Raw genomic sequence first — 16,618 nt, forward strand, 5'->3', positions numbered from 1 at the left:
GCGACTATTGTCCCACAGAGCGGGGAATTGCTCCATGAGCGCGATGAAGTAAAAAGTTGCATCGTCTGACAACAAAAGGTTCCTCTTCTTCGTCTTCAACAGTTGGCGCCAAAAGAAAACGACTTTGGATTTGGATTCCAATCCAAACAACAAAAGTCAGCTTGTTGCCAAACTTAGCGCTTCAATTATACTAAAAACGCCGCGGTCCGCCGTCGAGGTCCGGGCGAGAAAGTCGCTTGGCATTTCTCAGAAGCGCGGGCCGCGGACCGCCGGCGGACCTCAAAGAACGGTGACGTAAGATCACGTGATGCGCGGCCCGCGGACCAAAACATCAATTTGGTCCGTCGTGTGGATACACCTAGAGCCACTAAATGAGCTACGCTTAGAGTATCGGCACTCCGTTCCCCGACATTGTTGTGGGCGCCGCCATTTTGGCTCGTATGCAGAGCAGACGCAACTGCCGATCGTCATGATTCAAAAGTGCGACTTCCTCGGCATTCGGTTTGGTGTTAGAAAGGTTATGTAACATTGCTTTGCTCTGCCGCGAACTGTTTGAACATTTGTGGACGGCGGAAAAGCGCTTCCAGTGATTTCAGATAAAGCTTCAGATCACTGGCAACCATGATTTTAAGACACAATATGGCCAAGTGACGTTACTTTGAAGCGTAGCTTATTTAGTGGCACTAGATACACCTTAAGGAGCTTCGCCCCTAAAAAACAAATACCAAGAAAAAATTCAAAGTGCACGCGAGCTGGTGTAACGGATCTGTGCGCGCCTTCTGTTTTTGTCTCTTTACTCTTTCTTTGCTTGTTTCTGGCCGAGAGAGAGAGAGAAGACTACTTCTTTGTATCAACTTCAGAGACCAAGATAACCAACACTGGGGAGAAAAGCGAAGTTCGGTGGAGCCGCAGTTAGGACATAGCGTCTCAATGGGCCAACAGGATCTAGCTGACGTTTTGGGTGTCGAGAGGGTAGGCATCTTGCGAACCCATTGGCTGCGAAGGTCGCAGCACCTATGTGGAAAAAGGTGGGCTGAAAATAAGTTTAGTTCAGCGGACTTCATGTTCACATAGAAACGAGGCAAGATGTCCGATGAGACTCTTTGAGAGCCAGATGTTGCTCAAGATCATAAAAGTGTGAGTTGCGGCAACAATAAACGCTTCCATAACACTTGTGTCTTGTTTTGTACCCTAGGACAGAAAGGTTAAAAGTAATGCCACGAAAGTAACAAATTACATCTTGAAGTAACGGTCACTTAATTTTATGGAAGTGTAATTGTAACTTAATTAGTTACATTTAGCCACAAGTAATTGTAAATATAATTCCTTACTTTTTTTTTAGTAACGTGTACAAGTCTGCTTCCTACAATCTAGGCTCTCTAGGCTGTGCTAGAGTTCCTTTATTAACGCCGAGATGTATCGGTGGCGCCCTCTTATGGTTCCCTCCGTGACGTCACGACTGCGATTTGCCTCGCCGTGACGTCACCAGTTGTTATTCTGGCAGCTTACCATCGGGTGCAACGACGAGTTCGATGGTGTGTTTACAAAGCACAGTAGAAGTTAGGAGCCATCGCAAACCGAAACTAACACCGTCAAAGTTGACAATCTGACAGTGCTCATATGCCCTTGGGTTGGCCAATCGTGGAAAGCTGACCATAGCGACACTTTTGGCCGCGCACATCTCTAATAGGCTCCCTACGGGAGCCAGGGTTGCGCGTCTGTTTTCCACGTGCCACCGCGCCGCTATTCGCCGAGATCCGATCACGTGAGAAGCCGGATCAAGTGTCCTGCAGGAAAGTAGACGTTGCACGTGCCCCGGCGTACGTTCCCCTGCTTTTGAGCGCGCCGCGAGCCTCGAACGCGCGGCGCCGCTATTCGCCGAATTTAGTCACGTGACGAGCGGGATCAACATGCCGTGCAGGAAGGACGGCGCTACGCAGATAAACGCGCAACTCTGGCTCAAGTGGGGAGCCTATGCACACGGGGAGCCTAGGCAGTAACTCTAAGCAGTGTTAGAGTTCTTGCTCCGGCTTCCACCTGAAATGGAGGACAACTCGCGCGACTAGTGGCCGCCCAAAAACTTTCTTGGTCTTGGTTTGGATCCCGGGATCTCTCCACTATCATGAGAGGCCCGGGATCGAATCCCAGACCAGGTGGAGTTTGTTCAGACTCCATTTTAGGTGGACGCCAATTTATTCTTACGTTAAATACCCCAAGCTTGCAGTGGAGATGCATTGGCTAAACTTCTTATGCACAGCGGAGTCAGCAGACGCTTACAGGGATTGGCTAGCTTCCCGCTGCCTAAACCACTGGTCTCAGTGACAATTGCTGGATCGCGTTTGCCCGCTCCGCGAATGCGGCCACTGGCGGCCATTGTTTTTGGTAGAGTTATATTACCTCTAGCCAAGGTACCGCTGCTGCAGCCACTATCATTCATCCATGGCAGACAGCGTTGTGCTAGTTGTGGTGGCAGGCTGCCATCAAAATAGCGTGGGTGATATTTCGTGCTTGATTGAAATTGTTTGACGAAACATGTTTTTGAAACCCGGCGTGAACGGTAGCCCGATCTTTGAGGACCCGGTGAAAGTTTCACGAATTTTCAGCACCGGGGAAAAGCAGCACAGCACGCATCGAAAGAATCATCGAAAGCAGACGCCGGTATGGAGTCTGCTTTCGGTGCGAGCTGCGCTGCTTTTCTCCGGTGCTGCGCTTTCGTAAAACTTTCGCCGGGTCCTCAAAGATGAGGCTACCGTTCACGCCGGTTTTCAAGAACCTGCCTCGTCGAACAACTTCAATCTAGCACGAGATATCACCCATGGTACAGTGTACAAGATCCACGGCTGTTTTATGGCAGCCTGCCACTGATCGCAGACTGCTGTTATTGCGCTGTCCGCCATATTACTATGATGGCTAGAGATAATATAACTCTACCAAAAAGATTGAGGACCGTGGCCACATTCCCGTTCATAGGCGGAGCCGGTCAAACGCGATCCAGCAAATACAGTGTTCCAAACAAACACGCAACAGAATTACTTGGGCACTAAGTGCTGGAGAAAACGGAGCCGTGCCCCAATACGTGATCGCGCATCTTGGTCAGAATGTCATATGGGATCCGGCATTCCTCTGTTTACTGCAGCGGTTGGCTATATATATGGTTATATGGGATCCGCATTTCTCTGTTTACTGCAGCGGTTGGCTTTTCGGTATTAAGCAAAAATGTTAACCCAATGACAAATTAGAGACTGACGTGGTTTTAGAGAGGCCATGAAACGATGTTGCGTTTGAAGTTTACGTGCTACGTAAAAGCATGCTGGTACAAGTGTGACCAGAGTATATTCGCGCGCAAAGTCACTGAATCAGAAGCTTCTATGTTTCAGCTTAATTTGAAAGAAGCGGACTACTTTCTTCTGTATCTCTTTTGCAAAGTTTGCTGACATAGTGAAGACGGCCACGATTTTGACGTAGTTCTGGAGATCACCCTTCGGTGAGGACAGTCGAAGGCGGCGCATAAATGGAACACGAACACTGCGTGAAACCTCTCTCTGGGCTCAATTACAAGAAATTGTTGTTTACATGAATACAATATTAGCGCATCGAATCGAAAAGAGACCAACCACACGCGCCCCATCTCCACTTTCTTCTTTTTCCACCTAGTCTTACGGGAGATGTGCATGGATGCAACCCTAGGGCATCGAAGTGAGGTGCGCTGAATATATAATTGGTCAGCAGAGAAAGGAAGATGGGAACTAGGTTGATGCGCTACGGTTGCATCCATGTAAAATCAGCGAATGCCTTGGCGAACATTCGAGTTGGGGCCACGGTGGAAGAAGAGAGAGGTGTCTGAGCGGGCTCCGCCTCACCACGGCGCAGGTGTGGCGGAAGTTCGCTGGCCTTTCGGAAACACGCCCTTGAGATGGCGCAGCACGTACGAGGCCAATGAGAAACAATCGTGGGGCTGTCCTTACTCGTGTACGCGTCTACAAGACCGCGCGGCGCGCTCCCGCGCCGGCGCGAAAGCTCAAGCCGACAGCGCTCTTGCCGGGTGATGCGTGAAGCACGAGCAATCTTGTGCCGCCTTGGCTGGCCTTGTTCGGACTCGTGTCTCTTTTCTCACCGTGGTTGGAGAGAGTGTCTAATTGCTGTGAAATGGTCGGAGTCAATTAATTGCAACATTAAACTGAAGATGTTTCTGCAGCGTTTCACAGGTCGTCCCGTGTGGCCACACTTTGACGCAACTATACGCATTCCATTGAAGCTGATTTCTCAATCGTTCCCGAGTTCTCAATATAATTATGTAGGATTTTTAAGTTCAAGTTAGTTTGGAGACTGATGCATTTCGAACTTCGAAACAATGCAAAATACATGAGTAAGTCTGAGTTCCAAGCCTAATTCGGTAGTATACTCGGTTTCTTACTTAGCGTGCAACGCTGTCAAAGCAACTGGCGCGAGCGCGTGGCTTCATCTATGGTTTTGTTTGCACGAGAACGCGTGCAAATGATCAACGAGATGAAGCCCCATGCTCGCACCACTAGCTTTGACAGCGTTGCACGCTAAGTATGAAACAAAGTATAGACGCGGTTCAACTCGCCATTGAACTGCAAATGTTTTTTACAACATCCCCCGTAATCATACTTTGCCACAAATATATCATTAGTGCGGGAAAGCAGACTTTTTTTTTTTTTTTTTTTTTTGACATCGGCCGACGGCGAAGGTTTTGGATTTCCAGCACGCATTTGAGATCATGGTCATGGAAGCACAAATAAAATAATAACGGAAGCTACAACCCCAAATCTGCAAGCTATGTGGAACGGCAGTTTTTAGTACAACATCCTTTTGCGCCATACTCCGTCACAACTGATTGTATTGTGAGGGAAAGCCATCATTTCATTAGAACTCGCAGCTGCTCTTAACCTGGATTTAAACAAATTTATTTAAAAAAAGAAATTAAAAATTAAGTGGATATTGGATCGAAAAAAAAAAGATTTTGTGAGAGAACTTTTAAATCGAAAATTTCAGTTATTGAAAATTAAAAAAAAAAAAAGAACTTTGACTTACTTGGGGGACGCATGGTTCAATTAAAATACCGGCTTTAATATTACTATTAAAATTCATAGTTTAATTTAATTCTGCACCTTAAAAATGTGCCAATATACGCACAAAAATTCTTCCTTCTTTCTTTTTTGCACCCTCCGGTATTGACAGTGGTGAAGCAAATAGAAATGAAACGAGTGTCTCCTTAATTCTCCCGTATTCCCACAATTTTCCCCCGAATATTCATAGTGCCTCTCCAATTTTCTTATTCTCCCGATTTTCCTTAATATTCCCGAATTTTTAACGCAACAATAACGTTGCTGGCCCGGTTGTGCCAAGATTACTGCAGCAAGGTACATCCCTTTCTGGTGCTGCCTCATTGTTAATTTGTCTGTTTGTGTCACGTTACTTCAGTGTATCCGCCCCCAAAACTCGTGGCCGTTGTTCGTTTGTTCAAATGAGCTTCGCATGCGTTGCTGGGGAGAGATGTGGTTCTTGATTGTCATCCTGACTTTAAAGTCAGTGCGACGGGCGTTGTTGGTTGTTACTCTGGTTTTGTCTTTCCGCTTGTTACTTTAAAGGGCAAAGGGAGGAATATTTGTTGCTACAGCTTCTGTCTTTCCTGAAGCTAGCCGCTGGCATATGTCAACCCTGTTGCCACGCATCAATATGAATTACACTGATTACAATGGCACAAGGGAGGTTGGAAGATTGGCGGTAAAGGTCTAGAAAAGCCTGTTATTACAGAAACTTTATGGATCAGAAAATTTACGGAGAGGCGGAGTTGAGATTGAAATTTAAAGAGGACGGTTGTAATCGTTTCTAGTCTAGGTGGCGCAAGCTATCAACCGATACAAAGGGCCACTACCGTGCAGCCATCTATTCATGGCCGGTGTGACGTACTCTTTATGCTTAGCTATAGTCGGTGAAAGGCTAAAGGCCGGTTCACACATACAGCGAAGCGCTAAGTTAGCGCTACGTGAGCGCTCGAAGGAGCGCTAATGGGGCTCTTCCTAGCGCGTGATGTAGCGCTCGGCTAGCGCTTCATTAGCACTCTGTTAGCGCTTCAGAAGCGCTTTGTTAGCGCTCTCTTAGCGCTACAGAAGCGCTTTCTTAAGGTCTGTTCACACGATGCATCTTTTAGGCACGCAACAGTTTCGCGACACTCAAGTTTCGGGAAATGTGCTCGTTCACACGTACCGCTTCACGTGCAACAACAACACACACCGAAGCACCGTTTTGAGTGAGCTCCGAATCAGATCGCTATTTATCTGGGGACCTGCTTTGCGCATTTTATGCAGTCAATTCACTTTAATTTTTTTTTTTTTCTCACATACTGCACTACTTGGAGCGATCTCGCGTGTGCGCTTAGCCGATTGAGGCGGCAACCTATACGTGCAGGACATGTGCCGGCGCCGAGCCCGTACGCAGCCAATTCATTGCCAAAGCTCCCATCAATGCACATGGTATTCACAGAAACGCTACGTGCCCAATCTGGTTACTTCTCTGCGCCCATGTCTGCCCGAGTTTACTGTGCCAACTGTTTCAGAGAGCGCAGATGGTTTCACGTTCGCTTGTAAACAAAACAAACTTGGTTTACTCGATGGTTTATCCAGCGGTATCGTCGTGACAACAACGCTATGAGCACTATTCTAATCTCGCCAACTCCCGCTAATTGTCTTTGTCCATCGCTGGATTTTTTTCCGATATGCTACTCACTTTTCCTTCAGTGGTGCTTAACGTGCTTGCGGAAGCGCCGGCAGTATCCATCGTTCGTGGTTTCGGTTTTTTTTCGGATTTGGCTCCGCTACAACACCGGCAGTGAAGTGGTCTTCTCAAACAGCTCGCTCCGCCCTCGAAGGCCACATGAGAGTGTTTCTGAGTGGCCATTGGCGGTGCCCTCAGCGTGATTGACAGGACTCGGCAAAGTTTCAGCAAAAGCTCGCTCCAGAAGCGAGGTGTGCGCGCAACTTTTTTTAGATGCGCTTCCTTCTCGGACTCGTTCAGACGGCGCAACCATTTTGCGAAACTACATTTCGCGACACTAGATGCGCGAGAAAAATGCACCGTGTGAACGGACCATTAGCTCTCTGTTAGCGCTACAGAAGCGCTTTGTTATAGCGCTTTCACGCTCCTTGTGCCATGGTTGCTGCTGCGGAACAGCGCGGGCACGGCGATTCCTTTGTTGTTGTTTTTTTTTCCTTTGGTATTGAAAGAAGAAAAAGTAAAAGAGCCGCTTTCCAAGGTCGGGGAGGCGATCCAGGAACATGGAGCGAATAATTGATTGGGTACGACCTCATCGCTTTCTATTCGATATGCGTGACCCTGGTTTCAAAGACACCCAGTTAAATATAACCCCATTCGAAAGAGCTCTGTGTCTCGGTCCCTCAGCCTAGGAACAAGGTTCACCAAGTACCCGTCGGTATCTCGGTGGCGAAAGATTTCGAGCACCCAGAAGGCTTTTCTGGGCGTTAAGCCGTCCACGCACATATGCACTAATCGCGTATGTATACGAGCATTTGTCGCATTTCTATTTCAGCATCCCACATGTCCGCCCTGGTGCTGCTGATGCACACCCAACCCCAGGAACCGGAACCGCAGTGCACGTGCTAATCCGCAGCACCGCGGTACAAAAAGCGCTACAGAAGCGCTAACACGGCGCTACTGAAGCGCTAACAAGGCGCTACTGAAGCGCTAACAAGGCACTACTGGAGCGCTAACAAGGCGCTACGGAAGCGCTAGTTGCGCGCTGTGTTAGAACTAAGTCACGCGCCAGGAAGCGCCACATGAGCGCTCCTTGGAGCGTTCACCTAGCGCTAACTTAGCGCTCCGGTGTATATGTGAACAGGCCTTAAGAGTGCAAGACAAGCTCGTCCCAGAAAGTCCTCCACTCTTAATTTTAGCAGAAGAAACGCTGGAGAGGAGGGTAGAAGAGACTCGCTTCCTCTCTCGCGTTCGCTGTGCTAGAGTAAAAAAAAATCGAGGGCCTTGTGGCAGGAGCCTGTCCTACACTCTTAACCTGTCACCGGCTGTAGTGTGTTTAGTCTTCGCTCAGGCGAATCGTGAATATAAGCTACCGAATTTAGCAACCAGGAACGTGGCTGTCTATTGCAATGTTATGCTCAGAGATCTCGGCCTCTTGCCGTAAGCGACGAGGGGAGTTGCCTACCAGCTTGTCTACCGGAAAGCTAATTCTACAGCTGTCCTGCACACCCCACGGCCTTCATTGCCGCAGCCGTCACAGGACCGTGTCACTCACCGGCGGCTGATTTAGACCTGCAGTGGTGGACGGCTTTTAACATAATTTTAGCGAAATGTCACATTGATCATTTCGAAGAATCACAATTTTTTTATTGCGTTTGCATTAGTACGCTCGTTTTCACGGAAACTCGCCGGTGTCAGTCGGTCAGTGCGTCCGTTTGTCAGCGCTGTGCATGACGTCGCGAGGTGAGTGTGGTGGTGAGGAGGTATCGTGTTAACACATTCAAAGTCTTACCACGGCGGCTTAGAGAAAGGGAGAGGGTGACGCGTGCTGACGTCAGCGTTTCGGACTAATACGAGCGCCGCGCACCTGGCGCGGAGCCAGAGACGAGCAGGCACCGCGCCACTTTGGAATGCGGCCCAGCTCAGTAGCCGTTCCGGCGATGGATGTGGTTCTTTCCACGAGGGATATGGCCGACCGTATCCGAGAGCGACAACGAAAGAAAGCCGAAGCCACGCGTCGGTGACGTCAGGTTGAGACAGGTGAAAACCGTAAGCGTCTTTTTGCTGCTGCCGCAAAGGCAAGGCGACGGAAGAGTGCAGCGGAAAGGAATGAGGAAAGACATTAATAAACCATGGGAAGACGGTGATAAACGAATGGCAAGGGGTCCAAAACGAAAGGGAAAAGATGAGAAGGCCTGGGTGAGAAAAAACCAATGATAACGCATTTTTTTACTGTTGATTACTATATTATTGTTCTAAATCATAGAATAACTCTTAATGAAAGTCCCTCATTAAAAAAAAATGTCTGTCCGCCCAAGTTCCTTTGTTCGTCCATCCATTTGCCCGCTAAATTTATCGGGGAGAGTGACGTCACGTGACCAATAAACGAATTCACTCTTCCAGCAAAATTTACCATGAATATTTTTTTTAAGAAATAGGAATTCTTCACTCCCGAAACGACTGTTTCGGGAGTGCATCTTCTAAACAAATTGAACCGATCGCTTCTTAATTATTCTATTTCGTGGATTTCATGAACTTGATAGCTATAGATCGCTGCAATTTGTTTGTGCTTGTATTGCACATTGTAGTTATTTGGAGTACGGTTGAGAGTAGTATGGTCAGCCTAAAAGATTGCTCTCGTCATTTTTCTAAAAGTATTTGTGGCAATATTTGCGGTGGCAGGTGGGCGCTTAATAAAAGCTGATTTTTAGTGCTGTGGGACTAACTGATGCAGTGAAGCAAACACAAAACTAGGGCCTCCGCTTCAGGGAGTTCTACCGCTTATAAAGTAAAGGTACGTTTATACTCCAACGTAACGTCGACGGGCGCGGCGTAGCGCAGCGAGCACACCTACTGATTGGTCGCAGATATCGAGTTCCTGGTTGCCAGCCAATGAAAGGCGCGCGTTCTGCGCTACGCTGCGTTCACTGCGCTCAACGTCGGAGTATAAACAGCCCTTAAATGTCTTCATTAACTTGCACTTGATATTTGTTTCGTATAATTTCAGAAGAAATCGAAGCAGTCCCTTCTAGACGCTTGGTCACAGTTGTAGTGGTCAGACGAGCGAAAGGGTAACTTTTGCACTTTCTAGTTGAAAATAACGGCAATTGCTGCAAAAGGAGGGTGCAATCCCATTTAAAAAATTCTGCATGTCGCATATTTTTATTTTATTTCTACAGGCACGAGCAAATCCCATCTCTCAGGATGTTTGGGAAAGTGACAAATAAGGATATGATCTACACTTTTTCTTGTTCCAAATATTTATTTATCGTTATTGGCTCAAATTGGACACAATTGCTCAAATAGGGCAGCATTCCAAACAGTCTCATAAATTGCATTACGTCTTCAAACCTACCACTGATTTCCCAGCATGACGTCTCACTTGACTGATCTCCTCGCTTGTGTTGAAACTCGAGAGATGGCGCTAGAGAGCAGTTGGGCGTCTGGTTGGGCGGGTGGGTTCGCCAAGAGCTAAAAGAACTTTATATAGAAACGCTTGTTGGTGGGAAGAACCTGGAGGACGTGTGTTTTTTTGTTTTTTACGCTATATTCTTCTGCAAAGCGCCGGGCCCCCACCTAGATCACCGACTTCGAAGGTGGCTGTAAGCCGTACTCCAAGAAAACTTGCGCTTGACCTTTTTGGAGCTCCTCAGTTCGGTGTACCAAAGTACGACCTGACTTCGTTGCTTTTGCGTTAACTGCCGCATAAGGAGTACCAGTTGGTAGTAAAATAAAACTGAATATGAACAATCAATGCAGGTGCGCGTAAATCACTGTCGGCGTTCGTGAAGAGAGAAGCAGACAACGTCTGCTTCGGTATTTATCGGGACACGTTTTTATAAAAAAAAAACAAAAAAAAACGATTGACTACCATTTCAGATATTTTATTTTGTTTTGTTTCCTTCTAATAGTAGCCGACAAAGTGGGGAGCGAAGATACGATACTTTTCTCAGGCATTTTAATTTTGCCGCCAGTCGTTCAGATTAGTCAAGCGGGGGAGCGCGGAAAGTTTGGAGGACAAGTGGCGCCATCTTTGAAATGCAATCGCAAACAGGCTTTTTTTTTTTTTTTTTTTTGCTGCTTTTTACGGTCGGCGTATTTTCCTAGGCGAAAACAGTTTTTTACCTCTAACTTTTTATTCCGGTAATGGTTAGTGTTGACATCCTGGTATCTTGCTGGAATGGCTGGGGCTACGTTTTGACGGCGTCGGGGCTCCCCGCAGTGTCTAGTTTATTTATTGCGGTGCGAAAAGCCGGGTTCTGATTTCTCACAAACACCCGGTATATCCGGTATATGCCTCTGATGACGAAGTCCATGCCGCAACAGAAATCTACATAATCGCGACAGACCTACCATTAGACAAACGATCGCATAGCTTGAAATGAAATTATTTGTTCTACAGCAAAATGGTCTGAATGTTTCCGGTCTGTGGCCCAAGTATTCGCAAACATACACACCGAATCAGCAGAAAGAACTTTAATGCATGTCAAAAAAAAAAACAATCGAAAACATATATACAAAGAGACTATCATGCTTTCGCATTCCCGCACGTAAAGAATCTTAAATATCTGTGCGGATTTTTTTTTTCTTTTTTTGCTTTTGAAAAGCGCACGCTCTCTGGGGTTTCTTAAAAACAAATATTGTTTTACTCTTTTTCCAATTTTGTTAATAAAACTTTTATTCAAATATTTACCTCCCTGCATCTTCGCCACACTTATGTAAAAAGAAAAAAGAAAGACAAAACGGGTTTATGCGTTGAGAAGTTTGAGAGAGAGGAGGAGACGAGAGCGCACGGGGACATCAGAACTCCGAGCTTTGATTGGAACGGTTAGTGTGTATGTCTAAACCTGGCAGCCTTGGTCTCTACAGCACTCGTCGAACGCGTTAGAACGCGGAAAGGCCGGCGCCTGGCGTTTGGCTCTCGCATTCGAACGCGCTTGACAAGAGCAGTGGACACGAAGGCCAGCTAGCTTTAGGTCTACCCACTAATCGTTCCAATCAGAGTTCGCCGTTCTAACGTCCAAGCGTCCACTTATCTGCCTCACATTCTCGGTGCATTACAAATCGCGTTCTCAAAGAGCAATGGCTACTCGTTGTGCTCGAGCTGTTGTTTTAGAAAAATACGGTTTCGAATAGTAGGTTATTCGATTTAGTTTCGAAAAATCCCTCCTCCAACCCCCTCTCTCCCTCTCTCTTTCTCCCCCTTTCTTTCTCCTGCTCTTCCAGTGTCACATTCTGAGACAAGGCGATCGTCCCCACAGTCTTCACTTCACGAAACATTTTATAGGCCACTCAAAACTCTAGAAAGAAAAAGAAAGAAGCAAAATATTCAAGCTTAGCTGAACCCTTGAGAAGACATTCAAGGTAGCGGGGTTATCATTTGGGCAGCAATGCTAAGATTGCAACTGCACTATTGCAGTTTAATATTGCAAGCTAATTGTACGCGCGATTTATCTATTTGTGTGATGTATTTTTAGAAACACCATCTTCGCACTGGGTCTTTAGATAAGATCCTTCACGCTTGTCCGGTTGACATTATGTGTTTTGCTAAAAAGGTTTTGAATGTTACGACCCAATGTATGAAGGGAACCAAATCACAAATAATTTTAAATAGAGGAAAATAGTTAAGACTGCATCAGAGCGACAACCCCCGTTTTGCTTAAAATGGAGAGCGTTCTGGTGAGGATAATATAAATAATGGGAAGAACACAAAACACAGGGACGGACTAGGCGTCTTGTCTGTCCCTGTGTTTTGTGTTCTTCACAACATTTTTATTACCCACTCTGTGTTTTGTCACCAACGTTTACAGCACGTAACAGACAGAACTCAAATGGTTGCAAACTCAAATATTTTATAGAAATAGTTGTCTATAGTGCCAACAATTTGTACAATTCTGGGAGCCATATATTTTGATTCCGTCGGATAGATATCGGTTGTAAATCAGCCAATGCTTCGCCTCTGAAATCATCTATGACAAACTTGAATGTAGAAAGTTTTTTTTTTTTTTTTTTTATCAATTATGCATTTAGAGTGTTCATAATTTTTGTATGTACTTCGTCATACTATGACCATTGTTCCTGACAACCTCGAAAACGAAGGGGGTGTTTTTTTTAATGATAATTATTCTGGATTTTTGGTTTGTTATTTGTTTTTTTTTATCAGTTGATGGCGCCCAGGCCTCTCCGCAAGCTACTCACGCTCTCAGCGAGTAAATAGGTGCGTGTACAAATATTTTATAATTAGGCAGAAAAACAAGCCTGAGAGTATAATATAAATCGTCTTTTTCAAATGCACGCGGCGTTATTGGCGGCCTGCGCGAGCTACAGGGGGCGCTTCAATTGTCATCATTGTCATCATCATCGTTTGTGACGTCACGGGTAGGACAGACTGGGACAGAACGCGCAGATCTTCGACCACTCGGCTCGTCAGCTGGTTTCGTGCCTGTTTCACGCGTTGTGTTTATTTGGTGAAGTGATGTTTGTAGTATGACATTTTATTAAATCTTGAAAACGTGCAAAGTCGTGCAAACAAACACATTTTGGTGATAATGTAGTGATTGCGCAGGCGAGCTGGTGGATGTTAACCATTTTGTTCTTAGCCCGAGACTGAGGCAGGAAAAGAGGAAAGTTTCGAAAGTTCCTCGACTGTTCATTTTCTTCTACTTCGAAACTTTCCTCTTTTCCTGCCTCAGTCTCGGGCTAAGAACAAAATGGTTAACATTTTGGTGCTTAGTTGTCGAAGCGCTCGGTTGGTGGTGTGCTGTTCTCTACACCAGTAAAAAAATCTGGATGATAAAAATAGAATGCCCAGCGCTTTACCCCGCTACATCACCTAACAGGACGAAGAAAGTGTTTATTTTTTTTTTAAATTATGATTTGGTCCAAATAAAACTGAGAAAGGAATGTTCTATCAAATTTAAATTAGGAAAGCGAAATTTGAGAACCTTTCGCGTGTGTAGCGAGCACTTCAGTGAAAGCGACTCTGTGTATGCTGTTGGTTTCATTGTGTTTTGTGACTGCTGGTATCTTACTACTTTCAAGGTGATTCCTTCTTGAATTTTATAAACCAGTACATTTTCTCAAAATAACTGGCAGAAAAAAGCGGTGGCTTCCGGAGTTGTTTTCATTACATCCCTGCTTATTCACTTGAACGACGCGAAGCGTGCGAGATGTCCTCCCCCGGTCGAAGTCTTAAATTTAAAACGTTGGTGACCGTCCCAAAAAATGAGGTGTACACCTGCTATAAATTACTACCGTTTGTATGTTTCATTTTGCAAACCATAATGCGTGATGCGCTTCCCAGCGAGCAATAAAATTTGTAAATAATTTTTAGTAAAAAAATGGATAGAACAAATTAATCAATCGCCTGAATTTGCCGGGCCATGAACAACAATTTAAGAATTTGTGTACATTTCTGCTTTCCTTGTTTGCCACGTATTCCTTCCCACGTATTCGGTTCGGGAGGAGCTAAGCGTCAGTTTCTGACGATCGTTTGCTCGGCAGCAACTCTGGAGTCACATTTGGATAGAAGCGTCAATATCGGCAAGCTCAATGTAGCTAAAACAAGTGTGCGGTGCTTTGCACCACAACTGTGCTCGCGTGCACAGCTAAGACAGCACGTCATTGACTTTGGTGAATGCAAGACCTTTTTCTACAGCAACCTGCATAGATTGGTAGAAACAAGAATCAGAGGCTGTGAATATTCCTGACGCACGCCGCGCAAGCTGTAATGTGAAACTCCAGGCTTGTTTTTGAACAATCTGAAGTTTTTTTTGTTTTTTTTTTTATTATAAAAAGCAACTTTGAGCCTCTGTTATTCATTAGAAACATCAGTCACAGAAACGTCATACACGTTTCTTTAATAAATAAACAGTTTTTAATCGGCATCGATGCGAACTAACCTAGCCACTCCGTGCTTTGACATAGCGCGTCGCCTGCTCGCATCCCACCGGCTCCGTCACAGGAAGGCGCCCGCGAGGTGGCGTCACCAAAACATCTCGTCGCCATGTCGAAACCATATATGACGTGATATTTATTGGATATATATAGACCATACCAAGGAAGTTTTACAACAAAAAAAAGAAACAGAAAAAAAGAGAGCCTTTACGAGATAATTTATGTTGAAATAGGAACTTTTAGGATTTTCGGTAGTACATGTTCAAAGTTATTTTTCAATTACTTTAATTGAAAATAACAATGTAGACAATCATAACTTGTCGAATACGCGTTGTCTAAGATTGACTAAATATATAATTTATATCATAGCTTTGCCACAAAAGGTATCATCCAAACCATGATTACTGTAAAAAAATAGTTTTGTAAAAAAAAAAAAAAAAAAAAACATGTTCGTGGTGGTATGTATTTTCTGTTGTAGTTCCGAAAATCATATGTACAAAGTCTTCTTACCGTGCTATAGATATTTTTGTATTTACTTAGTTATATTATGACCGTAGTGTGCGACTGCATCAGAAACAAAGGGCGTGTTTTTTCTGATCACTCTTTTTAATTTCTTTTTTCTTCTTTGGTGTTTTTATCAGTTGATGGCGCCCAGGACTTTCCACGCCCTACTCATCCTCCCAGTGAGTAAATGGGTTTTAAGTGGTCAAATTGGCCCCTTCATTTATTTACACGCCTGGAAGGGGTAGTAGATGGTCCGGGAGCTCTGCCGTTGATCAAAGGAGCCGGCTGGTATCGATGATCCCTCTCGAACTAGCCAGCCTGGAGTGCTGCGAGTGCCCACGCGGCGCGCGCTGCTAACGTGGCTCGTTTCACGAGCCACATTGTTATTGTCGTCGCCGCTTAAACTCCCCCCTTAAACTTCAGAAAGACAAAGTTCTAGCTTTTGTAAAAAAAAAGAAAAAACAAGGCATTTTTAATAAAAAAAAACATGTTTGTTGTCATGTGCCTTTTCTCTGCAGTTCCAAAAACCATATGTACAAAGTCTTCTTGCCGTGCTATAGATATCTGAGCCTGGCGAAACAACTGAAATGTGCCACCTGAGATTACTGCCCGAATTTCAAAAGCCATCTTCGCCGTCCCTTTGAAGTCAAAAACTGGAGAAATAAAATATTTACCATAAATATGATTTCTAGTTTCGTTCTAATCAATAATTATACTTTTTTACGTCTTTGAATAATTAGTTTTTTACACGATTTAAAAGTAAATTGCCATGTTTATTATTGACAACTCAACAATTTAAATATGTAAACCTAAACATAACCTTAACTGTCCTAAACGTGGTGTTCTTTAAAAAAAATACCCATTTACAGTGATCAACACGATATCGATCTTATTTCTGTTAGTTCTCGCGAGAAAATATTAGGCTTGATTTTTCGTTAAGCACGCGGCATTTTGAAGACAGGAGGTATGTTTCGACAAGTTCAGCCGCAAATAATACGATAAATAGAATGTTAAAGAGGAACTATTATTATGTTTTTAAAACTGCTACCACATTTAAAATAAAACACAGACACACGTAGTACTTTTTAACGAATGCGAACTCCGCTTCGAAGACTGTAAGTAAGAAGAGACCGAGAGCAGAATATTATCACTATCAGCATCACTACTTTGTTTGGCCGTGTCGGTTGACTTGCTGATGAATTGGCTGGTGAAACAATATCGCAGTACAAGTGAAAACTAAATTGAAAACGAAAACACTAAATTATTATTTGCCCCAACTCATCGGGCAAAGCTCTCGCACACGCATAAAAAAAGAGCAAGTCTGCGATATTGAAAAATTCAGAGGATAGTAAATGCCGAACAGCTGGTACCAGCACTATCCTGCCAAGCGCGCTGAACACTAATTGGCACCAGAGCGACAGCACCGCTCATTTCATCGTAACCGCTTGAAGTCCCCGGAGCGGAAGACTACTTTGGGACTATC

The sequence above is a fragment of the Ixodes scapularis genome, unplaced genomic scaffold (assembly GCF_016920785.2).
Source record: "Ixodes scapularis isolate PalLabHiFi unplaced genomic scaffold, ASM1692078v2 PGA_scaffold5__190_contigs__length_132052651, whole genome shotgun sequence".
NCBI lineage: Eukaryota > Metazoa > Arthropoda > Arachnida > Ixodida > Ixodidae > Ixodes > Ixodes scapularis.